This window comes from Ixodes scapularis, unplaced genomic scaffold (assembly GCF_016920785.2).
Source record: "Ixodes scapularis isolate PalLabHiFi unplaced genomic scaffold, ASM1692078v2 ptg001477l_1__unscaffolded, whole genome shotgun sequence".
Classification (NCBI taxonomy): Eukaryota; Metazoa; Arthropoda; class Arachnida; order Ixodida; family Ixodidae; genus Ixodes; species Ixodes scapularis.
This window is the reverse complement of record NW_024610154.1, coordinates 103,706-112,404: the sequence shown is the minus strand read 5'-3', so window position 1 is coordinate 112,404 and position 8,699 is coordinate 103,706.

Below are 8,699 nucleotides of genomic sequence, written 5' to 3'. Positions count from 1 at the left end.
ACGTTCTCTCGTGTGTTTTTTTTTTTGTTTTTGTTTGTTCGTGCTTTAATAAAACCCATTCGAGAGCTTTCCTCTTAGGTTCCTTTTTAAACAATTCCCATTTATGTCCGAAGTCTTCAGTATTAGCTCTAGCTAAATCTTACAGATGTTGGAAAACCCTGTTTTTAGAAGCCTGTATCCATTTAGAAGCTTCGAGCTAAACTTCCCCAAATCCCAAACAAACTTCTTCGGCGTTTCTTGAAAGGAACAAAGCATAAAGTATACAGGAGCATGGTCACTAAAGGCCACGTGATCAACCTCATACTGCTTTCACCCTCTGACAAGGTAAAGAGAAACGTACGCTCTATTTAAGCGCGCGTGTCTTGTACCTTGAAAATTCGTGTATTGTACACTTTGTCTACTTGACGGGCCAAGTGCATCTTCTAACTCACTGCGTTCGACAGTTTTATTAAGAAAACTCGCTGCTAGCGTCTTTGTATCGCGCGTCATTCGCTCTGTCATGTCCTGTACAAGAACAGTTAAAATCACTGAAAATATAAACCGATCAGTTTGAACGTACTTTTTAATGCGCTCGAAAATTATTAAAATTCCTCCGCCTTAGTAGGGGTCACCCCGCCACGCACGCGGCAATATCGTCTACACTTCGTTTCACCTTTAGGACCAGACCCTGCCGACGCCGCGAGCTGATGGGACCAGCTAGGCAACATCAAAGAGCACCATAAAGGCGTTCGTCATGTCTCTGTATGAGTTCTATCATCGCTGAGAAAATCGTAAAAAGAAGAGGCCCAGTAACTTACACTTTGGATGCTGCTTGATTGGTCACATTAGCTCGTAGCTTCGGCTGCGTCTGGACTTAGGCTGAAACGAAGTATAGAAACTATTGCTTATGTGGCATTTACACCACGCCCGAATGTACTGTCGTGAGCAAAAGTCTGGATAACACGGGAGCGCCGACCGAATTGCATCGCCGCGCTCCCTGACGGCGTGGCGCCTGGTGCCGAGACCCGCGCAATGCGCACGCGCGTCCTTTCTTATCTGCGGGCCCACTCGTTCGCTGGCTTCAACGCGATGCGCTTCTGTGCGATTAAATGGGCGCTAGGTGCCGCCCCAGGAACCAAGATTCCGAAAGCCTCGCTCACCGCTCTGGACGAGCTCGGGTGCTCCGCGCCACGCGCCGTTCGCGCATATCTTTCCCGCGACTCGGCGGCGCGTTAAAAACTGTCCGTTGATGCAGCCGCAATGAATTGTAGAACTTGTATTCGCGTACTCGAGGCAGCCTTGGGCTTCCTTTCGAGTTATCATGCACGCGTGGTAAAGTGGTGAATGACGAGCAAAATGAAAACGCCAAATAAGAAAGAAATCTTTATTGAACCCCCCTGCCAAGAAAACACAAGAAACAAAACGGAAGGAAAAAGAGGCGCTGGTTGAGTTTGGGTGGCTTGTAATTTTTATATTGTTGATAGCGTCAGAAACAATCGAAAAAGCATCACTTTCCTGCAAAATGTTGCAATTCTGTTGTGTAATTGCAAAGCAGAAATGGAAATATTTCCCCCTCTGCAGCCGTGCGCGGCGGCCACGGGAAACGCGCCGTGACGGCGACGCGGGGATCGCTGCAGCTCAACGCCTCACGAAAAGCAGTAGCGAGAGAAAGAGTAAACATCCTTGGGGGAGAGCGCACGGAAACCGGTGCATCCTTACGTCGGCGTCACTGAGCACGTCACTGAGCACGTCATTTAGAGAGTTGAGGGGTGCCGGAAACTTGAATCCTTGCTATTGTTTAAAATTATAATTTGGGGCACACAGACTAAATTGCTTTTCTGTTCTTTACTTTAGAGGTGTCGGAGAACAACTCCTATAATTATTTGGCCATTGTCCGGAAATCGTTGCATAGCCGCTTTATTTTATGGCTTCCGGTACAAGTCATCACAGCTGATGTCAAACTGAACATTATAAGGTCACTTCGCGAACAACTATGCTGAGAATTTGTGGCCAGTACCATGTATTTTTTTCTCGTTGTTTTTATTGACTTCTTGACCCTTTACAACGCGTGCATAATAAATTGAGCAGCAGCTGTTTGCATTGTAGCCGGGGCAAATTTAGGATGAGAAGCTTAAATATAACGAATGGAGGGAAGCGACAGTTTTTAACACGTCGCCGAGTCGCGGGAAAGATATCCGCGAACGGCGCGTGGTGTGGAGCACGCGAGCTCGTCCAGAGCGGTGAGCGAGGCTTTCGAAATCTTGGTTCCCGGGGCGGCCCCTAGCGCCCATTTAATCGCTCAAGAGCGCATCGCGTTGAAGCGAGCGAACGAGTGGGCCAGCAGATAAGAAAGGACGCGCGTGCGCATTGCGCGGGTCTCGGCACCAGGCGCCACGCCGTCAGGGAGCGCGGCGATGCAATTCGGTCGGCGCTCCCGTGTTATCCAGACTTTTGCTCACGACAGTACTACAATATTAAATATAACTTAATACATTGATATCATTTTGCGTTTTTCGCATCATTTTTTAAAAATAAGTTAATGCTACATTAATGCAGTACAATCATGTAAGTTATACGACCAGGGGAACATTATAGGGGGCTTTCGTCAAAAACTAAAATTTTTTGAATTTTAAGTAGTAAAAATAAACACATATTGTTCAAATTCACGTCACCGAAAACCACCAAATCAGTAAATTTGAGAAATAATGGTAGCACATGGGGAAACGCGCTGGTGCGCTAAAGTTACCACTCCCACAAAAGGCGCAAAGCTGCCGTGCGAAAACGCTCATGATGATTTTAGTATCTGCATCCATCAAACAAAATCATCAAAAACGGCGCATTCCGAGAAGCATTGTCTCAAAGAAGGGATGCATCGGCCGTATTTACTCATTCTTTTATCTTTTGAAATTTTGGAGCGCGGCTCGCCAGGGAATTTTTTAAAGACAATCCAGTTCCCAGCTAAAGGCAGAATATAAAATGTAGAGCCCTCAAGTCAATTTTGGTGCAATGGCAAATACTTGAAAATGAGTCCTTTTTGAGAAATCCTATCTAAAATTGGGGGTGAATCGGCTATTTTTTAGCATTCGTTCATCTTTCGAAATTGGGGCACCCGCGTCTTGCTGGGGATCGTTGTGACGACAACCAAGTTCACAGCAAAAGGTAGAATATAACATTTAGCGCCTTCGATCCCATCCTAGCCATTGGCAAATACTTCAAAGTTACTAGTTTAAAAAAAAAATCGTCCCAGTGTGTGGATGGTTCGACTGTTTGCACGCATTCGTTCATCATTTGAAATTTGGGCCCCCTGCACCTCACCAAGGAACGTTTCGAGGACAACCCATTTCCCAGCTAAGAACGAATATAAAATGTAGAGCCCTCCAGCCAATCCTGGTACTATGGCAAATACTCGAAAATGAATCCTATTTGAGAAAACCGGTCTCAAAGTCAGGATGATTCGATAGTTTTTACGTATTCGTTTATCTTTTGAAATTGTGAGCAGCAGCGCCACACCGAGAGACCTTTTGAGGACAACCCAGAGCCAGCTAAGGGCTCTATGAAATGTAGAGCCCTCCTGACAATTCTGGTACCATGAAAAACACTCGAAAACGAATATTTTTTGAGAAAACCAATCTCAAACTGGGGATGGTTTGGCGGTTTTTACAGATTTGTTCATTTTTTTTTTAAATTAGGGCACCCGCGCCTTACAAGGGAACTTTTTGAGGGCATCCCAGTTCCCAGCTAAAGACAAAATATAAAAGTTAGAGAGGTCGAGCCATACTGGTACTATGACAAGTACTCTGCTGCCTCTCAGACATCATCTTGTTCCCGCGTGTGCGTCTGGTGTCGCACTAAGGACGACGACAACCCACGGACAGTCTCGAGAACAAAGCGCGAGAAATCATGGAACTGATGGCCTACCCCAACTAGCTTCCGATGCCCGGTTTGTACCAAGAGCACATCTCGTGTAAATACTTGTACATAGATTAAAGAGCACCAATAACGTCTGTAATAATGTCTAGCAATGGCAACGAGTACCGAACCAGCCTCTGAAGTCAACGGACGCAACTCCAAGTCTGCGGTGATGACGTACCAAGTACCACAGTTCGACGAGACGAACGATAAGTGGACTTCGTATATTATCCGCATTGGGTCCTACTTCGAGGGAAACGGCATCGTGAACGATGTAAAGAAGAGAGCGCTTCTCGTGTCGGCACTAAGCTCAAGAGCAATCGACGTCTACCTACTCTCAAGCAACCTACTCTCAAGCGATTGAAATTCTCGAAGAAATTTACGCACTGAGACCGAACGAGATAGCTGAAAGCTTACAATCTTTCACGAGGGTTCAGAAAGAGGAAGAGTCGGCTCAGCGATTCATCGTAGAACTTCGGCAGCTGGCCGATAAATCCAACGTCGGCGACATGTTAGACTGCATGCCACGAGACAAGATAGTGTGCGGAATTCGAAATATTGTCACGGGTGGTGACCAATTAACAAAAATAAACAGGAAGAAATAAACGTTTAATGTGGCGAACTTGTGCCAAAAATAAAAGGATACAAAAGATGATAACAGAGCGTCGCGGGCGTCGAAGTCGGCGTAGCAGCAGATTCGAACGCTGGGGCGAGACTGAATCCAGATCGCCACGCGGAGCCCCTTATGAACACGTGTGGGCTTCTGGAGTAATCGGCGTAGAAGGTTCGGCGTGTAGAACATTCTGACCTCGAACAAGCCCCCAACATAGTTCTCGAATTTACCACGAGCGACGGCTCGTGGTTCTCGAACTACTGCATCGCGGTATCCTCCAGGGAGAAGTAGAGGTTTTGGAGGCGCTGCTCAGTGGTCCATCTAATATGGCGTGCTACACGTTCGTAGTGCAGAAGCCAATCCTCTACGTCTTCGTGGGTCTCGCCATGGAAGGTCGTCGGGGTTCGCTGGGCAACAGGCAGGTAGATGACGGCGGCGGCGGTCGGGGACTGCGATTGCTGGTCGTCCATCGTCGGCCTCGTTGGCGGCTTGGTTCTAGGCGGCAGAAGTCCGTATTCTGGGTGTAGACCTTGGGTGCGGCGACTGGTCCGAGTTTCAGGTTCCGCGTTGAGTGGTCTTCTCACCGGGCTTGGAATTCGGCTTGCACTGCGGGCCCTGGGAGGGGAACGCTGCACGGGCAGGCGGTACCCCGCACCTCCACCCAAAAGTCACGGGTGGTGACCAATTAACAAGAAATAAACAGGAAGAAATGAACGTTTCATGTGGCGAACTTGTACCAAAAATAAAAGGATGCAAAAGATAATAACAGAGCGTCGCGGGCGTTGAAGTCGGCGTAGCAGCAGAGTCGAACGCTGGGGCGAGACTGAGTCCAGATCGCCACGCGGAGCCCCTTATGTACACGTGTGGGCTTCTGGAATAATCGGCGTAGAAGGTTCGGCGTGTAGAACATTCTGACCTCGAACAAGCCAACATGGTTCTCGAATTTACCATAACATTACTTTACAGAGTCAACAAAAATGTGCCTCCGCGGCCAGGAATCGAACCCTGGCTCTCAGCGTGGAAAGCAAGCGCGATAACCGTTAGGCCACGCGCGCGCTGCCTATATACTTGGCCAGCTGCGCGCGTGACATTACTCTCCCCTTTAAAAAGTGCATCGTCCCGATGCAACCCCCCTTCCCCCCCCCCCCCCCCCCCAAAAAAAAAAAAGAAAAAAAAAAGAAACACAAGACAAATAAAAAGAACGGTAAACTAAAGAGTCATTTGGAACACACAAGGTTCAGAGTTTTATCGAGCGTAGTACGGCTTCAGTCGCACGACGTGAACGGCTTCCGGTCGTGGGGGGCGGCGCGACGAAGTCCGTGTTCCGTCGGGCGTCACCTCGTAGTTCAGATCCCCGAGTCGACGAAGCACTTTGTAGGGTCCAAAGTAACGTTTCAGGAGTTTCTCGCTCGAGTGAGTGAGTCTCGAGTGGGAAAGGCGGCAGCGATCGCGCCAACATGTCTGTAATCGGAAACTTCTGTCTTCTACAGCTGCTGCTTTCTGGGATCGCCGATTTTGGAAACGTCACACTCGGCGAAACAATATCACTGCGGCACACACCTGGTAATCGCCGGGGAATTCCCGATGACCGTAAGCAACAACCTGATCATCGCTGGACCACTCAGCACTTCCGGCATGACAGTCTGTATCGCCTCCATTCGGGAACGTCAGCTGACATCCTGGATGAACGGCACAAAAGGACCGCTTTCGACCGATCTGGCTTCAGTGGGAAAGGCGGCAGCGATCGCGCCAACATGTCTGTAATCGGAAACTTCTGTCTTCTACAGGTAAGGGCAAATGCTCCCTGTTACCGTAGTGACGATAGATTTCTATTGCTGCTGCCTTTCCCACAAAGAGCACGAAACTTACTACTGTCTATGAAAGTGATTTTTATAAGCTTGCTGATTCTAGCAGGCGATGTCGAGGAAAATCCTGGCCCTGACACTGATATGGCTATCATACTACAGCAACTACAGAAGGGTCAGTCAGCTATTTTGAGCAAACTTGACGACATCGAGAAAAGACAAACAAGGTTGGATAGTTTGATCAGCGACTTTGGAACTAGGACTGAATCATTAGAATCTAAAATGCAAACGTTTGAAAATGTAGAGCGTGACACATCACGAGTTTATAACCAGGTCCGTATCTTGTCAGAGAATGCGGACGATATGGTTAGGAAACTCGATGACTTGGAAAATCGTGGCCGAAGACTAAACCTTGTCTTTTATGGTATCGAAGATCGGGAGCCCCGCGAGAGTTGGGAAGCATCCGAAAATCTGGTTAGGGCCTTGTGCCAGGATAGACTGCAGATAACGTTCGGGGAAGTTCAGAGAGCCCATAGGATCGGGAAGTATGGACCTAACTATAACCGTGCGATTATTGTAAATTTCGCATCCTACAAGGACACAGAAAAAATTCTTAGTAATGGTAGGAAACTTAAAGGTAGTAATTACGGCGTTTCGAGGGATTTTTCACCTCGTGTCAGGGAAATTCGTCGTAGGCTATGGGCGGTTGGCAAAGCACGGAAACAAAACGGCCAGGACAAGGTTTCGCTTGTGCATGATAAGCTAATCATAAATGGTGACGCCCATGGATGGGATGATATTACAGAATCTGTGATCAAATTAAATAAGCAATGACGACCTGTTTCAGCATTGAAAAGCGTGACTGAGTGTGGCTTCCTCCTGATTAACTGTCAAAGCCTAAAAAATAAAATTGATGACTTCAATGGGCTTTTGCAGATTTTTAATCCCGATATTGTTTTCGCAACTGAGTCATGGTTGGACGCTTCAATCAAAGACTCTGAAATATTTCCGTGTGATTATCGGGTTTATAGGAAAGATAGAAATGCTCGTGGAGGAGGGGTATTTATCGTGGTCAAAGAATTGTTCCACAGTGTAGAGATTGATATTCATTGTAACGACGTAGAATCCGTATGGTGCAGATTAAGCACTCCGTAAATGGGCACGATGGCATTGGGTTCCTTTTATCGTCCTCCGGGAGCCAGCGTTGAGGCTATCAGGTCATTAGATTCTATCTTTTCCACACTTCCTGACGATCGTTTTATATTGGCTGGGGATTTTATTTTGCCTGATTTAAAATGGGACGGGAATACACCGTCCGGTGGCGTTTCTTCGGCATTTAATGATGTAATCAGTACGTATGGCCTTAAGCAGTATGTCTCGACTGCTACTAGAGGTGCCAATATTCTAGATCTAATACTATGCAATGACCCAAATGTGGTTCGATGTGTGAGTGTCCTACCGGGAATAAGCGATCATCACATAGTTACTGCTAAGTTTATCCTGCCGCAATTAGTCCCTGCAAGCCACGATGTTAAAAAAGTGTACATCTACGGTAAGGCCAATTACAATGAAATTATAAATGATCTAGAGGACGAACTAAATATGTTTATGTCAAAATCATTGACTTATGATGCCAACTCACTGTGGACCGACTTCAGAAATCTGCTGTCAAAGCTTGTCGATAAGCACATTCCTTGTATATAGGTAAAGGACAAACCAAAACCCGACAAACCTTGGCTGAATTATAAAGTAAAAAAAGTAGTTAGAAAACGCTCACGTATGTATTCCAAGTATAAAAAAAATCCTGCTGCCAATCTTGAGTACCGTCTAAAAGAGCTGGATATAGTTTATAGGAGCACCATAAGTACGGCCAAGGAGGATTATTTCTCTGGAATGGCAAAGGCTACCAACATAAATTCGAAAGCCTTTTGGAGTTACCTTAAAGAAACACGAAAAGAAAGAACAGGCATTCCGAGTATTACAAATACTGGTAGAGTCATAACAGATAATACAACTAAAGCTAATTGTTTCAATGATTATTTTCAGTCAATATTTCTCAAAAACGGTGACTACGAACATTTGCCGATTCTTACAGATAGAGTGGAAAATGCTATGCCTCCCGTCATAATCACGCTAGAGGGAATAAGAAATTGCTTAAACTCTTTAAAAGAAGACAAGGCCGTCGGTCCAGACGAGATGTCCCCCAAGGTATTAAGAGCCTGCTCGTGTATAGTTTCACAATACTTTTATGTAATTTTTTGTAAATCTCTCGAAAGCGGATTGCTCCCTAAAGAATGGAAACAAACGTATGTTGAACCAATTCATAAAAATGGTCCAAAATCAATTGTTGACAATTACAGGCCGATTTCCTTGAGCTGTATATCATGTAAGAT